At 38.0% G+C, this 17,015-nt stretch overlaps 1 protein-coding gene across 9 annotated transcripts in view; it reads right to left on the reverse strand.

Annotated features, from left to right (window-relative positions):
* Positions 1-17,015, reverse strand: part of LINGO2 (leucine rich repeat and Ig domain containing 2) — a 1,108,854-nt gene that overhangs the window by 94,563 nt on the left and 997,276 nt on the right. The gene's annotated exons all lie outside the window — the stretch shown is intronic.

The following is a 17,015-nucleotide window of genomic DNA, read 5'->3' on the forward strand; positions in this document are numbered from 1 at the left end:
ACCAAAACATAATTTGCTCTGATTAAAATGAAACAAAAAAAACAACACAAACCTACAATAAAATATATAGCTTCCCAGAGGGAAGGTTACCAGAAGGGGGTCGGGGAGGGCGAAAGGTGTAAAGGGGCCCATGTGTACATCATGGATGAAACTAGACTTTTGGCAGTGAACGTGAACAGAAGACAAAATATGATGACGCACACCTGAAATTTATGTAATGTTATACACCAATGTTACTTCAACAAAACAAACCAAAAAAAAGAAATAAAAGAAAATACAATTTAATCAGTAATGCAAAACATTAAATATTCCATGGAAATAATGATAGTAACAACAACAATAACAAACCATTTGCTGAGAGCCAAAAAGAAAAAAAGAAAAGAATTTCCAGAAACCATTAAAACCATTACATGCTTTACTTAGAAAATGCATTTCAGAGCAAAATGCTGAAAACTCTTTTCTTTTCTTGTGATTTGTCCTCCTGTACCAATTGGCTTAATTTCTTACATTCTGGAGACTTAGTCCTTATGACTAAGGAAAAGACCTCAAAATCTTTTCCTTTTCCCCATACCAGTATTGTCTTCTCTCCAATTTTAAATGGCTTTAAGTGGCCCTGACAGGGCAGGCATATGTGGTGGGGAAACAAAGGCCTGCTCAGATAAGCCAGTCCCAGCCATGGACTCTGGTCGGCCAGGCTATTGTAGGCACTGCCCACTTCTGTTACACTCGGTATTGCATCTCTGTTGGGTATAAGGGCATTTGCACAAGACTCTGTGCATAAAGCATAAGAACTTATGAAAGAAGGGGAATAAGGCCCCACGTTAGTAAATTGTAAAGTCCTTTTGTGGCTTCCACATTGAATTGGACTCTTCATTGGATCATTAGGGCTTCAATATATTTTCTCATAATTTTTCATCTATATCATGGAGTTGCATAAAATAGTAGGCTTGCTTTTGAGTTTAAGTTAGGTTTTCATGGAAGAAAAGAATAGGCAAATTCTCCTTTGTTAACCATCTGCTATGTTATTTTAAAAATTTTGATTATCTTTTTTAAGAAGATATATACTAGAAATTCTGTTCCTCTAAAAAATTTAAATAGCTTTCTTTAGTCCTACTTGAAGCCTATACATATAATTTGATTTAAAAAAATTAAGAGTAAGTCTTACTTAGTCTACCTGGTCACACTCTGTATTGGTTTCAGAGTGGGAATATGGCAAATGTGAAGAGCTTATGTTTTTGTCCTGTCTCAGCACTCTTCCTATGGGAAAACTACCCTCCCACATTTTTTAATAAATATGCTGAGTTCATGTGGTTCATCTGATACCTCCACCCCATGTTCCAGGGATGCCCCAGTGATTTGCACGTGACCCAGACCTGACTCTACTCCTAGCACAGTAATTAGCTCAAGCCAATCAGCCCATGGCAGGAGCTATCAAGGAAAATGCACTTTCAGATCTGCAGCTCTAAGAATGATCTTGGTGATGTCACCAGCCATTCTGTTGGTGTATGGAGCAGAATAACCAGGGCCTGTGGCTTAAGCTTATTTGAGTTGTATTTTTGCTACTTGCAACTCCAAGGAATCCTGAGCTATACAGAGAAAAGCTGAGGTGCTGGCATTTGTTTTATAATGAAGTGTCATAGTATCTTTGACATGTGAAAACTAGCTCAGTCCATTCTTTTCTTATAAGAATGACAGAAATGGACAAGACCATAGATAAACACTACATCACTTTTACAGATACATATTAGATTTTAAGAGAATATCTTGATTTAGGTTAATCTCAAGAATACTTTCCATAGATGACACTGTATAAAACAACTGAAGAACACCATGAAATAAAATAAAAATCTACATGGTGATACAATGTTTGTTATTTCCATTTTGAAGTTGCAGCACTTACACTAATGAATGGGATTACTGATAATCCATTACCAAAAAATTCAGACTAACTTAAACCAATTTGTCCTTGTCTGTCCTGATAAGGCATTGGCTCCACTAATTTTTTCCAAGGTATTCCAATTTATTTGGGCTGAAACATATTCCATGCTTAATTCATTTTGGAACCACTAAGTTAAGCAAAGTTTTTTTCTGTTTTTAATTGCAGGACTTCTCAGAACTATGTTTATGTTAATGTGTATTGCAAATATACAAGAAGGAAACAGAGTATTCAACTTTTTTTTTTTTTTTTTTTTGCTAAGGAAGATTCATCTTAAACTAACATCTGCTGCCAATCTTCCTCTTTTTTGTATGTGAGCCACCACCACTGCATGGTCACTTACAGATGAGTGGTATAGGTCTGAGCCCGGGAACCAAGCCTGGGCCACGGAAGTGGAGCATGCTGAGCTTAACCCCCAGGCCACCGGGGCTGGTGTGTCAGTCTTTCTTAAGTTCATTTAACCATGGAACAATTTGCCACCAAGTATTTTCAGGGACTAGTGTTCTACGAGATACACTTTGGGAAATTCCCATCTATATGGCTAAATGAGCCTTGTCTACAATGCTTGCCATTTATAAAAGCATCTTAAAAGAACTGTCCAAGTAAAGAAGAGATCTCTCTTTTTTATGCATTTGACAAGGTAGTGTGGAGGAGGACTAAGAATATATGGATGTAAATACTAGTTCTTCTACTTACTAACTGCTCTTTAAGCCTACTCCTCCATAGGTTGTGGCAAAAATCAAACAGGATCTCTGCCTAGGATACCCTTCTCTTACATGTAATTAACTCCTTATTCTTCAAAAACCAACTCGATCATTACCGCCTTCCCTAATGTCCTCTTTGCTCCTGTGCATGGTTACATCGTAGCACATATCACACTGCACCATAACTTTCTTTTTATGTTTTGGTTCCCTTATTAAATTTTGAGCTACTTTAAAACCAGACACATGACTTGGTCATTTTTATATCTCTGGGGACAAACACAGTGTTTGACATTTAGTGAGTTCTCAAGAAATGGCTGTGCCAATTGGAATTCATCCCTCTTAGCTGCTTATGCTTTGCTAATGAATTACTCCAATTGCTAGTTGATAGTAAAATGCCTGATGGGTCAAAATATTTGATGCCATCATCACTGAAACTTATTCCAGTAGACTCCAAAATGGGATGTTCTCACTAGTGGTGGGAGTGTTGGGGTGTGATGCAATCACTGCCATACTCAAAAGAAAACAGAACTTACATATATATATATATTCTAATTAAGAAAAACTTTAATCTGCATGGATATATAACATACCCATTGTCACCCAAATATGGTCTATGTTGCAAAAGGTTCCCAAGGTATTTTTAGGCAAGAGAGGAGGTTCTACCATATGTAGGTAGAAAACTGGTGACTTAATTCAGTCCTTGTTTTTCAACAGACTGCAGTTGCTTAAGTAAATTTATAGTTTCTATCACAGGGCTTAAGCTAAATAAATGTCACAAAGTAAACAAGTGTCTTTAAAAAAATTCCCTGCAAGCAAACCACAATTTGAAGATAAAGCAAAAATGCAAATTATACAAGCACAAATGGACTACAAGAAAATTGCAGAATTGACTTTCCTCCAACTCCTCGTATAAACTTTCAGCCAATTTATAAGGTAAACACAATAACAATCTAATTAGGACAAAACCTCCATAAACTTCCAAATTTATCAAGAAATTTTAAAATATGGACTTTAAATCTACTCATAAATATAATAGATTAGTTGAGATTAGCTGACGATGGGATTTCTAAAATGTTAAAAATTTGGCTTATTCCAATTTAATCAAATCTATATTAAACATTTATATTTTTTCTTAGGTGTGCAACAAATGTACATATGTAATTATTATATATAATACATACTAACAAAATAATACATGTATTATTTTATATATATCATTATTAGTATTTTATATATATTCCTTAAGCAGTGGGACTAAATGGGATGGTTCACGTATGAAAGGTATTCCATCTCAATGCCAGAAAGTCTTTAGGATCAATGCTTTGTCTGAACTTCCCAGAGGGACAGGCTTGATAGAATCCATATATTTAAACATCACAGAAACAGATGGAAAAAAGAACCCAACACTGGAAAAGAGAAGTGAGATAAGGAAGCAGCTTCAGATTCAGAAGCATTACTCTACATTGCCACAGGATTGGTGATTACCTTCTGCGCTCTTCCTCTTTTCCAATTAGAATATTTCATTAAGGAATCACTATTGTCCACTTCAGAGCCATATATCCATCAATATCTATCCAGGTCTAGCACTGTGTGTCCTAATATATATATAAATACATAATATATATAAATATATGTAATACTATCTATATAAAATTTCTAAAGGTATTTTTAATAACTTTATTGAGATATAATTTACATATAATACAACTCACCTATTTAAGATGTACAATTCAATGGTTTTCAGTGTGTTCATAGAGTTATGCAGTCATAACCATATCTTCATCAATTCCCCAAAAAGTTCCACCTCTCCTCTCCCACAGCCCTGGCAACCACTAAACTACTTTCTGTCTCTATAGATTTGCCTATTCTGGACATTTCACATACATAATATATTTTAGTACCACATGTACTCCTTATCCTACACTGCAAAATTCTACCCCACTTCAGAAGGATGTAGCAACTTTGCTCTGACCTTTTTCTTGCTCTGGAAGAAGGAAATCACAGAACCAAAGCAAAAAGACCTCAGTATCAGGTTAGTTTCTGGAACAATCCAGAAGTTGCAGAACACAGCTAGGAATAATTCATACTTTTTTGTTTGTGTGTACAGAAGTGGAAGAATGTAATAAAATGTCATCCATCACTACAAATTCTTTTGTTTTTAAGCCTTACATATGATTGTAAACACTTAATACCTCTGGGACACTTTTATGGAAGTTTTTTTTAATCCAGTGAGCCTTTCATTCACATAATATTCATTGGACCGTGTAATATATGCCAGAAACTCTGTTCGAGTTTTACGAAATCCTGTGGCAGAAAGTAAGTCAGTATTATTATCCCCATTTTAAAGATAAGGAAATTGAGACTCAGAGAAGTAAAGTGAATTGCCCCAAGTCACACAACTCGTGCGAGGAAGAAATAAGAATTGAATTTAGGTCTTTGTACTCCATCATGTGCACTTTTCATCATGTTACATTTTCTACCCTCGAATAACCACAGTCCTTCTGATACGAAGACTCCGTGCAAGCGCTAACTCCATAAAAAGTGATTTATACTTCTCCAAGACCATTTTCCTACGTTACTTATGATTACATTCAGACATTTCTACATGCAACAGAAATGCTTCACTATATTTGATATTGTGGATCTGAGTACAAAGCCTCATGTAAAAAATATCCCTCTCTCCTGGTTTGCTGCTTTCTGCAATGGTCCCAAATGCAGACGGGCTTAGCTAGCTGAGCTCTAGAATTTACCATTCTCCTCATTCACGCCTCAAGACACAATACTCTCTCCTGGTTATTAAATCTCAGTGGGCTTGTTGCAAGATAGAGAAAGAAATAACATAAGACAAAAAATAAAGTGTGATCATTTTACACAAAGAGTCTTGAGCTAGAAATTCAATAGGGGGAGAAAAACTGAAAGGAGGAGGAAAGAACTGGCGGATTACAAGGTCAGCCGCAGCAGCAGCAGCAGCAGTGGCGTAATATCACTAGAGAATGTCTAATCACCTTACCAATCATTGTGGTCTCTTGCTGTGTTTAGTATAGTGTGTTTCAAGGTAGATGGCAGCTTTCCTAACTTTTAAGTGCTTTCGGCTTCAAGGCACCATTTCCACGAGGTGTACACATCTAACCTGGAGCAGGAATCATCTTCTGCAGTAAACAGGACTGCCTATAGCAGGTGGGGATTCCAGAGTCCACTGGCACAAGTCCTCTGTGAGCAGAAACAGGGCCAAGCCAGGCAGGATTGCACTGATGGATCAGCCAGGCTTGTCTTGGTACAGTAACCTAATAAACTCCAACTGCGAAGGGCACCACTGGTGCCGAGAAACCCGATTGTTCATAGTAACAGGACTTTCTCCAATACGGTTGGTGAGAAATTCAAGTGGTCCTGTCTGCTAGTAATATCCGGGGCACTACCTCATCCGTTTAATTAATCCCCAGAGAGCTAGCCAAGGAACCGCTCTGAATACAAAATAATGGGTCCATCAGGCACAATTAGTACCCAAGTGAAACATGGCAGTTTGCATGAAAACGATTGAAGTAAACAATTCTAGGCCGTGAAAGGGGCTCGCTTTCTAATTAACCCTTAGAGGGCTAATCCGTTTCCCTGAACAAAACCTAAAGACGTGCCTTTGCCAATTGGCATGTTGGGCGAATGGCTTCTGCATCAGATCTTGCTAGGCATGGCACTGCAGGTGGAAATGACTGATCCCTGAAGACTTACACCATAGAACACCTGGAAAACACACGTATTAAATCGCGATTTGCTAAGGCATTAACGGATACATTACGGAGAATGAGTCTTAAAAAAATCCAAATTCTTGGAAGCACAACATTCCTGCTCTTGCTACGTGAGGGCCAGACATGTGTCCTCTCTCGGATAGCTCCGTAGAACCTACATAATGCCCTGCTTGCATGACACACATAGCCAAAATTGTGGGTATGGTTTTGAGTGAGACTGGGAGAGAGAAAACTGTTAGTTTTTCTAGACTCTAAATAAAAAAGTAAATCAACCACTTTTTCAAGATCAGTTTTAATAATCACATTTTTCATCTGTATTCTGATGAGATGCCTATTTGTGTTTTTATTGCTGTATCTCCAGCCTCTAGGGCAGTGCCTGGTAAAAAGCAGGTGCTTCCCCAAATACTTTTTGAATGAATATATGAATGATCTAAAAAGAGGCTACTCTGAATGAGAGAGTGGGGGGGGAGGGGTGGGCAGAAATCATCCAAAAGTACATATTAAGAGTTGTGTGGTAAAAGGGGCAATGATTTGCATTGGATATATTGTGGTTCGGTCCTTCTTACCCTGAACAGTATATACATAATATATTTTTATGACCTAAAATGTATATTTTCATTATATTTTCAAAATACACACCTTCTAAAAGCCTAAGATGGTTAGATTCAAGATATTGGTGACTAAACGACAAAACTCCTCTATTAATCCTCTGATTTAACTCTTCCTTGGGGTAGGTGTGGGTGTGTGTTGGATGCAGTGTGCTGTGTGGTGACTTGTGGTACCTTTGGAGTCATAGACCCTGATTCTGAACGTTGACTTTGCCAAAATTTTGCCACACGAACTTTAGAATTTATTTAATCTCCCTAAACCGTGGTTTCTTCGCCTATAAAGTGGGGTTAATATCACCTACCTTTATCTCCATGTCAAGGGCTCAGCAATTGTTGGTGATGGTGATGATAAAGTTTTGATTCTGATGAAAAAGAACATTTTGGCTGAAGCTCACAAATTAAACACAGCAACATTCAGTTGCTCACAGGTACAGGAAAGAACTCCGATTCATTTGTACATTTGTGCACACACATCCACATACAGGCAGATAATGTTCTCGATATAGATCTTGACAACATACCAAAGATAAAATCTAGGCAGTGAGGTTCTTCTGTGGCTCCTGTTATGCCCCAAACAGCATATCAGAGAGGTGTGTCCTGTACAAAGATGCAGGGATCTGGACCATTCAAAGCCCCTGAAAGCCTTCAGTGTGGCAGAACCAGCACCCTGTTACCTGAATGTACTCTATCTTTAAGCGAATGATGCCTAGTGACTAGGTACCACAGGGAGAGCCTGAATTTTCTCCGTGATTTGATTGTCAGATCGGATGGCACATATCATATTCTTGATATATTTGTGATCAGCAAGAGAGAACAATGCTTGGGAAATATCAATGGCTGGCTTATGTTTCATTTGGTCAAAGGAATACTGAGATCCTGTCTTTTATTTGCCTGTTTAGTGTGATTATTTAAATCTATGTCCTGGGGTGGCACCACGGCAATCACAGTAAGAGGCCATGATCTCATGCTTAGAGGAAAACTTCTCAGCTGGGCTCCTCATGGTCCTGAAACTGTATCATGACCTCAGCCCCGTGGGGCCTTCCTAGGCAGAAAGCTTAGCTTGGAGAATAGGAATGCTCCTGAGGACCGAGCCGGGTCCCTTTCCACACTCCACTCAAAGTCCTGGGCTTAGTCTTTTCTTACAGAACTGCCATTGAAGGATAAGATTTAGAGGGAGGAAAATTTATTTCAGGCCAGAAAAAAATATCTTCTGTTCTTCCTCCAAGGCTGACTTAACAAGATCTTTAAAAAATAGAAGGGGGCTTTAAGAAACCCATCTGGCTTCTGAATACCAAATTTGCTCTAAATTCCTGGAAGTCAGGCTAGGCTGTCAATATAATCTGAGCCGTAATGTGTTATTCATGTTTCTCTGAGGTCATCAACGTCTTTGCTTATTCTTCTTACTATTGTTCAGAATAATGGTGCTTAGTGCAACAACGTCTTCTTCACTTCTGCCGTGTGCCTAGTTACAGGCTATATTCAAAAGCCTATTTTAAAATTCTACACCTCATCACCATCCTTCCTCCAGAGATTTAAATACAATTTAGACCTCTCTACACATCTTATTATTTGCTTAACAAGTAATATCTGCAGATATGGAATATGCAGCTCAGTTCTCTTATTTTCTGCCAGCACTCAAAGTTTTAAAATATGCGGGATCACATAGCTGTTTTACTTACAGGTATGAAACATTTTTATAGTAACAGGCCATTTAAAAATCTTTGTGAAAAATTAAATATCAGCAATCCGGGTGCCCTGCCAATCTTATCTGCAAGGGCCCATTGTTAAATTGCACCTTGAAAATAAGTTCCAACAAGAATATTGCACATTTATCAAAACCTAAATAAGGTAATAGAAAATTTCATAAAATCTCAGATATTATCTTTACTGGATTGATCATAACAATAAAGGAAACTAGGTCTCATTAAAAATAAAAATTATTATATTTGAAAACAAGAGAGCTCAGATCTTTGCAGTTTAATGGAAAGAGTTTCATATCTGGAATTATTGGACACATATTGGGAACCTAGTTCTGCCATCAGTAAGCTGTGGACAATTCATTTTGCCTCTATGGGACACTTTCTTCTCTGCAAAACATGGCTCATAGGATTGTTGTGGATTAAAAAGTTAATACTCTAATTAATTCCACAATGCTAGGAATTTCTGGATCATAAGTACATCTTGGGTAAGAAAGTCAATTTTAAGAAGCAATGGATGTGACACAAACCACGAGTCTTTAATGGCATGATACTACTGATGGTATGTCTCATTTTATTGGCAATTAATAATTTATATGCCATTTATCAACACATAAACTTCTTTGATCACCACAATAATGCTAGGAGGTGGATATGCTGGGCATGCTAATCTTCATTTTATAGATAAGGCAATAGGAGATCAGAGAGTTAAAGTGACTTGCCCACAGACCCCCCACTGAGATCTCAGTCTCTTAATATACAGTTGAATTCTTTCCATTATGTCCTGAACCTAGGAGTAAAACTGATCTTAGCAAATATACTCAGCAAATTTATGGCACAGTGCCTTTAAGCATCAATTAATTATCTGGAATGACTAAAGCCTCTGTCCTCTCAAAAGTGCCTTTATTCACCTCTTGATTGAATCCTTTAAATTTCTCAGACTTCGTGGAATCATATTCTTTCCTTCTCACTCCTTCATTCATGCAGGTGTGCTATTTTAGCTGAGACTGCTGTAACAAAATACTATAGCCTGGGTGGCTTAAGTAACAGAAATTTATCACAGTTCTGGATGCTGGAATGTCTAAGATCAAGGTGCAAGCAAGGTAGATTCATTCCGAGCTGTTTTCTCTTGTGCTGCCATCTCACTGTGTGCTCACATGACTTCTCTGTGCCCCATATGAGGTAGATTGGGGGTGGGGGGATGTTCTCCCTCTCTCATGTCTCTTCTTATAAGGGCCCAATCCCATCCGGAAGGGTCCACTTTCATGACCTCATCTAACTCTAATTACCTCCCAAAGGTCCCATCTCCAGATAGCATCTCTTTAGGGGTTAGCAAAATTCTTATTTCCATCTTACATATTAGGAAGCTGAGTCTCAGAGAGGAAAAGTCAACTTTCGAGCTTGGTTTTAAATCTAAGACTCTTGACTGCAAATCCGATTCTCCATATCCAACACAACAAAGTGATGTGAGAGATACAAAGACATTCACTCATTCATTCATTCACTCATGCAAAATATTTATAGAGAACCTGCTCTTTGCCCACCATACTTACCGGGTATACACAGTGAATAAAACACCTCCAATCATGCTACCCTTCTGAAGCTTATAGGCCAGAACTTTTATCCTCCAGAAACATGCAATCTGGAAGAACATGTACAGAAAACACTACAAGGCAGGGGAGCAAAAGATAAAAAGCCATCTAAGCAGCAAAGGCAGGAAAATGCTGCAGAATTTCAAAGGACACACCTTTCTTGGTAGAAAATCTCAGAAAAATTTTCAGGGAAGGGGAAAGCTTGAGGTGAAGTTTGGAGGACAAGTGGAATGAAGATGCAAGCAAGAAAGAGAAAGAGAGAATAGAGAGCCTACTAGACTGTCAGTTCCCTGGGAAAAAGGGTTTTGTCTCTCCTTTTGGCAATACAGTCAGTGCAATGCTGATTAAATTAGCAAAGGGTAACTCCAAGGACAGAAATGCTATGAATGGCAGCCTGGAGGAGGGGAGGTAGCTCAGAGTGTGTGTCTGCGGGCTACCATGGGAAGAACAGATTGGCCAACGCCTTTCATTCAAAGACCAAACAGAGAATATATATGTGTTCAATTCCCTTATAAATACTATAATGTGAGTATTTGTATCTCTACTCAATAGAGAAGGAAAACAGCGTTAAAGACATCATCTACCTTGCCCAAAATCAACTAATAAATGAGTGATGAAAACTGAATATATATTATACATCTAGATCCATCTGATTCTAAAGCTTGAGCTCTTTGCTGCATTTTCACTCTGGGAATAAATATAAATGTATATATGAAAATAGATAAAAAAATATATTTAGGAATTGTATTTGCTATCCCAGAGTGAAAACAAAAAGAGAGTCAAAGACAGATCATTAGTAAAATGTCTGTATGAGTTTGAACCATCCAGCCCTCCATGTATTGTATCTTACTGTATGCTGCATAAGTCCTCAGAAAGTGTGTGCATATAATGGTATGCATATAATGCATATGGTGTGTGCATATAATGGTATGGGTGAAGCACAGATTTTCTTGAAACTAGAAATACCAATCCTATCTCCATCATTCTCCTACACGTCAGTACTTACCTACAAAATATCCTCTCTTCCCTTCACCCAGCACAAAACATGACTTATTCCAAATGAGGAATAAAGAATGCCGAATCCTTCCATTTTCCTGTGTGATTTCCAGGAGGAGGACTAGTTTAAGACTTGTATTTATTGACATTTGTAGTTGATGTCTTGCACGTACTGTGTGCCCGTCTAGAAAACTCTTTCTCTATTCTGCATTCTGAGAGCCATCTTCCCCAGGAAAACACCGCTGTAGGCATACCTTTCAACCTTTCTCTTAGGGGGGCTCCCGAGAGGCGGCCATGTAGGAGAATGTTAAGTAGAGTTCGCACTCCTTTGCCACAGAACATTCCCCATCTCTGAGTTTCGGCAGAAACAAAAGCATTCAAAATCCCAGCTAGATAGCTTACTTTGTGAAGTGACCGCTCGGTAAAGGGATGAATCTCGACAACACAAAGCAACCCTTCATCTAGATCACAACTATCAGGCCAAAAGGTTCTGTGCAATTTCTGTGGAGGGAAGTATCGTATACGCCTTCCCAGTAGGGCATCAAAATATTCCATTTCCTGACTTGAACTTTTAAACAATAACCACTTGGTAAACGAAGCAGAAACTCTCTCTCTGGAATTTCTCTTTTTTAATTGCTTGGAAGTGAGTTAGGAACACAGCAAACGTCTTTTGGTCATTTCATCCGTAACTTTACCAGGACAAAATACCCCAGAGGCACGCTCAAATGTTAGTGTGGAGGGGCCAGGAGCTGTTCTGCTTTTCAATATATCCCAGGCTAAGCCACTTAAAGACCAGAAAGGTCAGGGACTGAGACCCGACCAGTACTCACAGAGTTCTCAGGCACTCTGATAGCACCACATACCGTCTGCGCTTTCCTCTATGGCCCACATCCAAATCCGCTTCAGACCTGTCTCTCGCTCTCCGGTGACCAGGGACTGGTTTGGTATTTACTTAAGCTCCCCAGGTCTTTGGTTTGACTTCTGATTTCACATCTTCATCCTGATTCATGTTGGCTTCACCACATACCCTGGTCCTGGGCTGACCTGGATCTTAACAGACTCCATCTCCAATTCTTCTCCTGATCACCCACTGGACGTCTCAAAGATTTCACCACCATTTGAAGGAGAAGAATGCATGTAAGTTCAACTCTCCTCCTTAGTTTAAGTCAAGGGCCACCCCTTAGCTGGGCCACCTCAAACTGGTCACTTAATTTCTCCAAGTCTCAGTTTCCTTGTCTGTTAAATGAGGATGGAAGTAACTGTCCCCCGCCACCCAGTTCTGGTGTGGAGATGCCATAAGTTCATGTATATGAAAGAGCTTCATAAACGAAGTGCCCTTCGTAATTAAAACAAAACAAAACCTTTCAGGTTAGTTCTCTGCTGCCCTCTCCTGGCTCCCAGATTCCATAACTAAAATTTAACAGTGGGAATTAACCCCTAAAGTTTTGATAGTGTCAGTGACTAGGCCAGTGATAGGAGAAACTTTTAAAATATATACTTTTCCTTATATGTATAGAAGACACAAGCTATGTACATTGGTTAAGGTTTCCCTGTCTATTCACAGTTAGAGTCCAACTCGTGAATTATATTGCAACTCAGATTTCATCTCTGTGTTTTTCCAATCAATCTTGTTTTGGGTTAGGGTTAGGGTTAGTGTTAGGGTCCATGCCCAGGATCCACACAAACCCCGGGCCACTGAAGCAGAATGTGCGAACTTAACCACTATGCCACCGGGCCAGCCTCTACACTGCTTTGCAATATTTTATCTCAAATTTTCTTTTTCTTTTCCACTTTTGGTCCTACAAATTAGATATTATCATGTTTTCTTGTTTTTCAAAAGATATTGGCTTAAAGTTACCAACATATATGTCATTTTCTTTGCTCATTTTCCTTTTTTCATCTCAGATTTTCCTCTGGTATAAATTATTTCTTTCTGAAATGTGTTCTTTAGAAATAAAGGTCTTTTGTTGGTAAAATTTAAAAAAAAAATTTCTAGCATTTAATTTATTTTACTCTGGTTCTTGAAAACAGTTCCATTTGGTTTAAAATTTTAGGTTGACAGCTATGTTTTGGAGCACATTAAAGATCCTATCCCCTGTCTTTCGGATTCCACAATTGCTGTTGAAAAGTTACCTGTAAAAGCTCATTGCAGATGCTCTGTAGGTAAACCACTTTTCCATCAGCCTTCTTTTAAGGGCTAAACTAAGGGGTTCATCTTTAAAACTCTAACTCTTGTTCCTTCCATCGTTTTGGTCTCCAACAAAAGACTCTGGAAGTTGTGCAGCAATGTTTAAATGGGAAGTGTGTAGTGACAGTAGTAATTAGGGATATTTCTCACTAACATTTTTCACATGACTGAATAAAGTTTGGCTGCACAGCTCAGAGGTTTCTAGCCCATATAGAACTATAGTAAGTGACTCTAAGACAAAAGCATTTTGGTCATGTAGACATACAGTGAGAAAAAAGTCTGAAACCACAAGAACACTGTCAATGGAGCACCAAGATGTATTCCCACTAAATGGTACGCACTTACACTTGCTTATAGAATGAATGAGTGAGTACTCAGCCCACAGCTTAAACAGCTCAAGATGTTCGACAGGAAATTAGAGTTGAATAGGTACAAAAAAGGGATGGAGTGCATTGAGTATGATAAATTCATGTCCAAAAGATCACATGAAATATATTTTAATTTACTTTAATGGGCCTTCCTAAAATGTGATCACATTTTGTATACTATCGTATAGTAAAGAATAGGAGTTGGACAGCTTATGAATTTGCATGTAAGTACATTTTATATTTGTCACATTTTATTAGCTCTATTCACTCAGATTCATTCATTCAAAAATATTTATTAAAGTCTGTTATGTTCTAGGGACCCATGTACCTATCTAATTAAATGGATCAAAGCCATTTGCTTATCTTTTCACAGAGAGAAAGAACAAAAACTCTAGGCTATGAAGGAATCACAACACAGGTATGCTATTTAATCACCACTGGGAAAAAATATTTTCATTAAAATGCTAGCCAAATTGAGTAAAAGGGTTGTAAAAACTAAAAACCAAAACTCACTCCAATGTTACCCAAAGATTTCCAAAGGGCTTTACTTTATTCTTTGATATTGTTGCCAAAAAGAAAGAAAGAAGGAAGAAAGAAGAAAATGGAAAAGGAAAAAAGGAAGAAAGGATCCTCAATCTGATGATAAACTCATGCTCAAATTTGAGCTGCTTCCCTTTGTCAAAATGAACTTATCCTACTGCTCTTTCGAAGGAAAAGAAAAGGCCTGATTTGATGATTAGGCCTCAACTCTAGAGAATGATGTGGTTGTAAATTATCTGCCACATATATTATGGTTAAGCAGTGGTTAGAAGTACATATTTTTTAAAGCTTAACAAAAAAACAAACAAACCCAGCTCTTGCCTGAAAATATGCCGATGATACGTTGACAGAGAAAAAACTTAACTCCTTTACTCCCACGTGGAGGCCATCATCTCTGTCCAGGGTAAGGATGGTCAGAGTAGTAACAGAGGGACACGCATTAGTAAGAGGATATTGAAGCCTAATTAAGGTGAGGTAACTCTCAGAAAGTGGGTCTCCTTCCCAAATGGAATGGAAGGTTATATCGCAGAGTTGCTATTGGTAATATTTGAGGAATATGGGGTGAAGAATAGTCACTGGGACAATATCTTTTCGAAAAACCTTAGTGAACTTAAAGATACTTCTAAATATGATTTTGAAGTAGACTATATTAAAAACAGATTTGTGATCAATTACAAAAAATAATGGCAATCCTGGGAGCTGCCATATATTTCCTAATAACAACTTACGTCATACTGACCTTGGTTGATTTGGGGGTAAAATCTCTCGTCTCTTTTACTAATGAAATCTCAAAAGACAGAATGGGAGCATATTTCAGATAGACAATTTGTAAAAAAGAAAATGGAGATAAAGATGAAAATAGGGGTTTAATGCTTTTACAATTTGGTGTTTGCATAATTGATGGTACTTAAAGAGAGTTGTGATATCTAATGGGAGGTAAAGCTCTTCAGGTCCTTGCTCCTCTGACCAACATTTCTTTTAAGACTTTGGTTAAGACGTATTGGTTAAATTTGCAGGTGATAAGAAACTGGAAGTAATATTAATATATTTTATAGCAGAAGCAGATTTCAAAAAATCTCAACAGCTTAGAAAGATGGAATTTCATACAGATAATTGGAAAGTCTAACACTTGGATATAAGCATGAATTATTGAATACAACTGAACAACTTACCAGGTAAAAACCCCAGGGTTTGAGGAGAGTGTGTTCAATGTAAGAGGGTGATGTTAAAAAGCAATGGCTCTACTGCTTGCATCAAAAAGACTCCAGGAAGGATTTGGTCAGCACAAGTTAACCTCTCCAAAGGCATTGGGGGCTATTTCTTATTTCTTTTATTTCAGGTTTCCTAGACTCTTTTTTCAGTTATTCTAAAAGAACTAATATGCTACCTTACATTTATAATACTACTTTATCATTTCAAAATTTGTTCTCTCTCTCTCTACACACGAACACACACATACTTTTGGTTTAGTTTAGAGCACAGTAAGTAAGTTTAATAATTTTTTTAAGATCACTGCCCTATGTAATATCTCTTGTTTACTTGCTGATACTTGCAATTCTTTTTACCAAGGATAGATGTCAACTCCTGGAGGTCAGATTGGCCCAAGTTTCTTCATAAGTCTCTCTTCTGTATAAATATACACTTCTCAGGTGATCTCATTCAGTTCCAGGTTTTAAATGCAATTTGAGTGATGACAACATCCAAATTTTCTTCTTCATCTCTGATCTCCTTGCTGATTTCCAGATTCACATATCCTCAATCCTTGACATCTTCACTTGAATGTCACACCAAATATAAGACAGCTCCGAAGAGACCATGCGATTTTCTTCTAATTCGTTCAGATGTCATTGTGCTACATCTCAGTAAATGGCATCATCCTCCACCCAGTTTCTCAAGTCAAAATCCAGGTGTCACCTTTGATATACCTTCCCCTTACACGCCTCTCATTATCAAGTGTGTCAGCTTTACTTCCAAAACAACTCCTGATAACAACCAGTCTGTCCATCCATTGTTACACTATAGTCTAAGCCCACAACATCTCCCATTATTTCCAACACCTTTCATGTGTCTCCCCACTTCCATTTGTGCCTCCCATAGGATAGTCTGCAAACACCTTTCAAAATGCACATCAGATTTTCTCATGTCTATGCTTAAAATCCTCTAATAGCTTTTCATTACAGTAAAAAGAATATCTACACTTATACCATGGCATATGAGCCCCTACCTCATCTGGCCTGCTGTCATTTTTCCAGCCTCTTTTCCTCTCACTCTCTTACATACTCACTAGAATCAAACTACCCTGGCTTTCTTTCTATTCTTTGAACATTCCAAACTCATTCCTGCTTTAGAGACTGTGGATTTTTCTGGTCCCTTTGTCTGGAATTCTCCAATTCCTGATTGCAAATGTTTTTTTTTTCCTTATCATTTGTATCTTACTTCAAATGTTACCTCCTCAATGAGGACTCCTCCTACCTCTCCCCATTACTATCAGAACACCCTGTTTAACTATCTTCAAAGCAAGCATCTCTATACGACAATTACCTTCTTTATTTCTTCATTGCCTATCTCCTTTCATAAGAGTTACGTGGAGTAAGGGGATCCTTTTGGTAATTGCTACCACTGCATCTCTAAAGCCTAGAGCAGAGG

Source organism: Equus przewalskii, chromosome 22 (assembly GCF_037783145.1).
Source record: "Equus przewalskii isolate Varuska chromosome 22, EquPr2, whole genome shotgun sequence".
Taxonomy (NCBI): domain Eukaryota; kingdom Metazoa; phylum Chordata; class Mammalia; order Perissodactyla; family Equidae; genus Equus; species Equus przewalskii.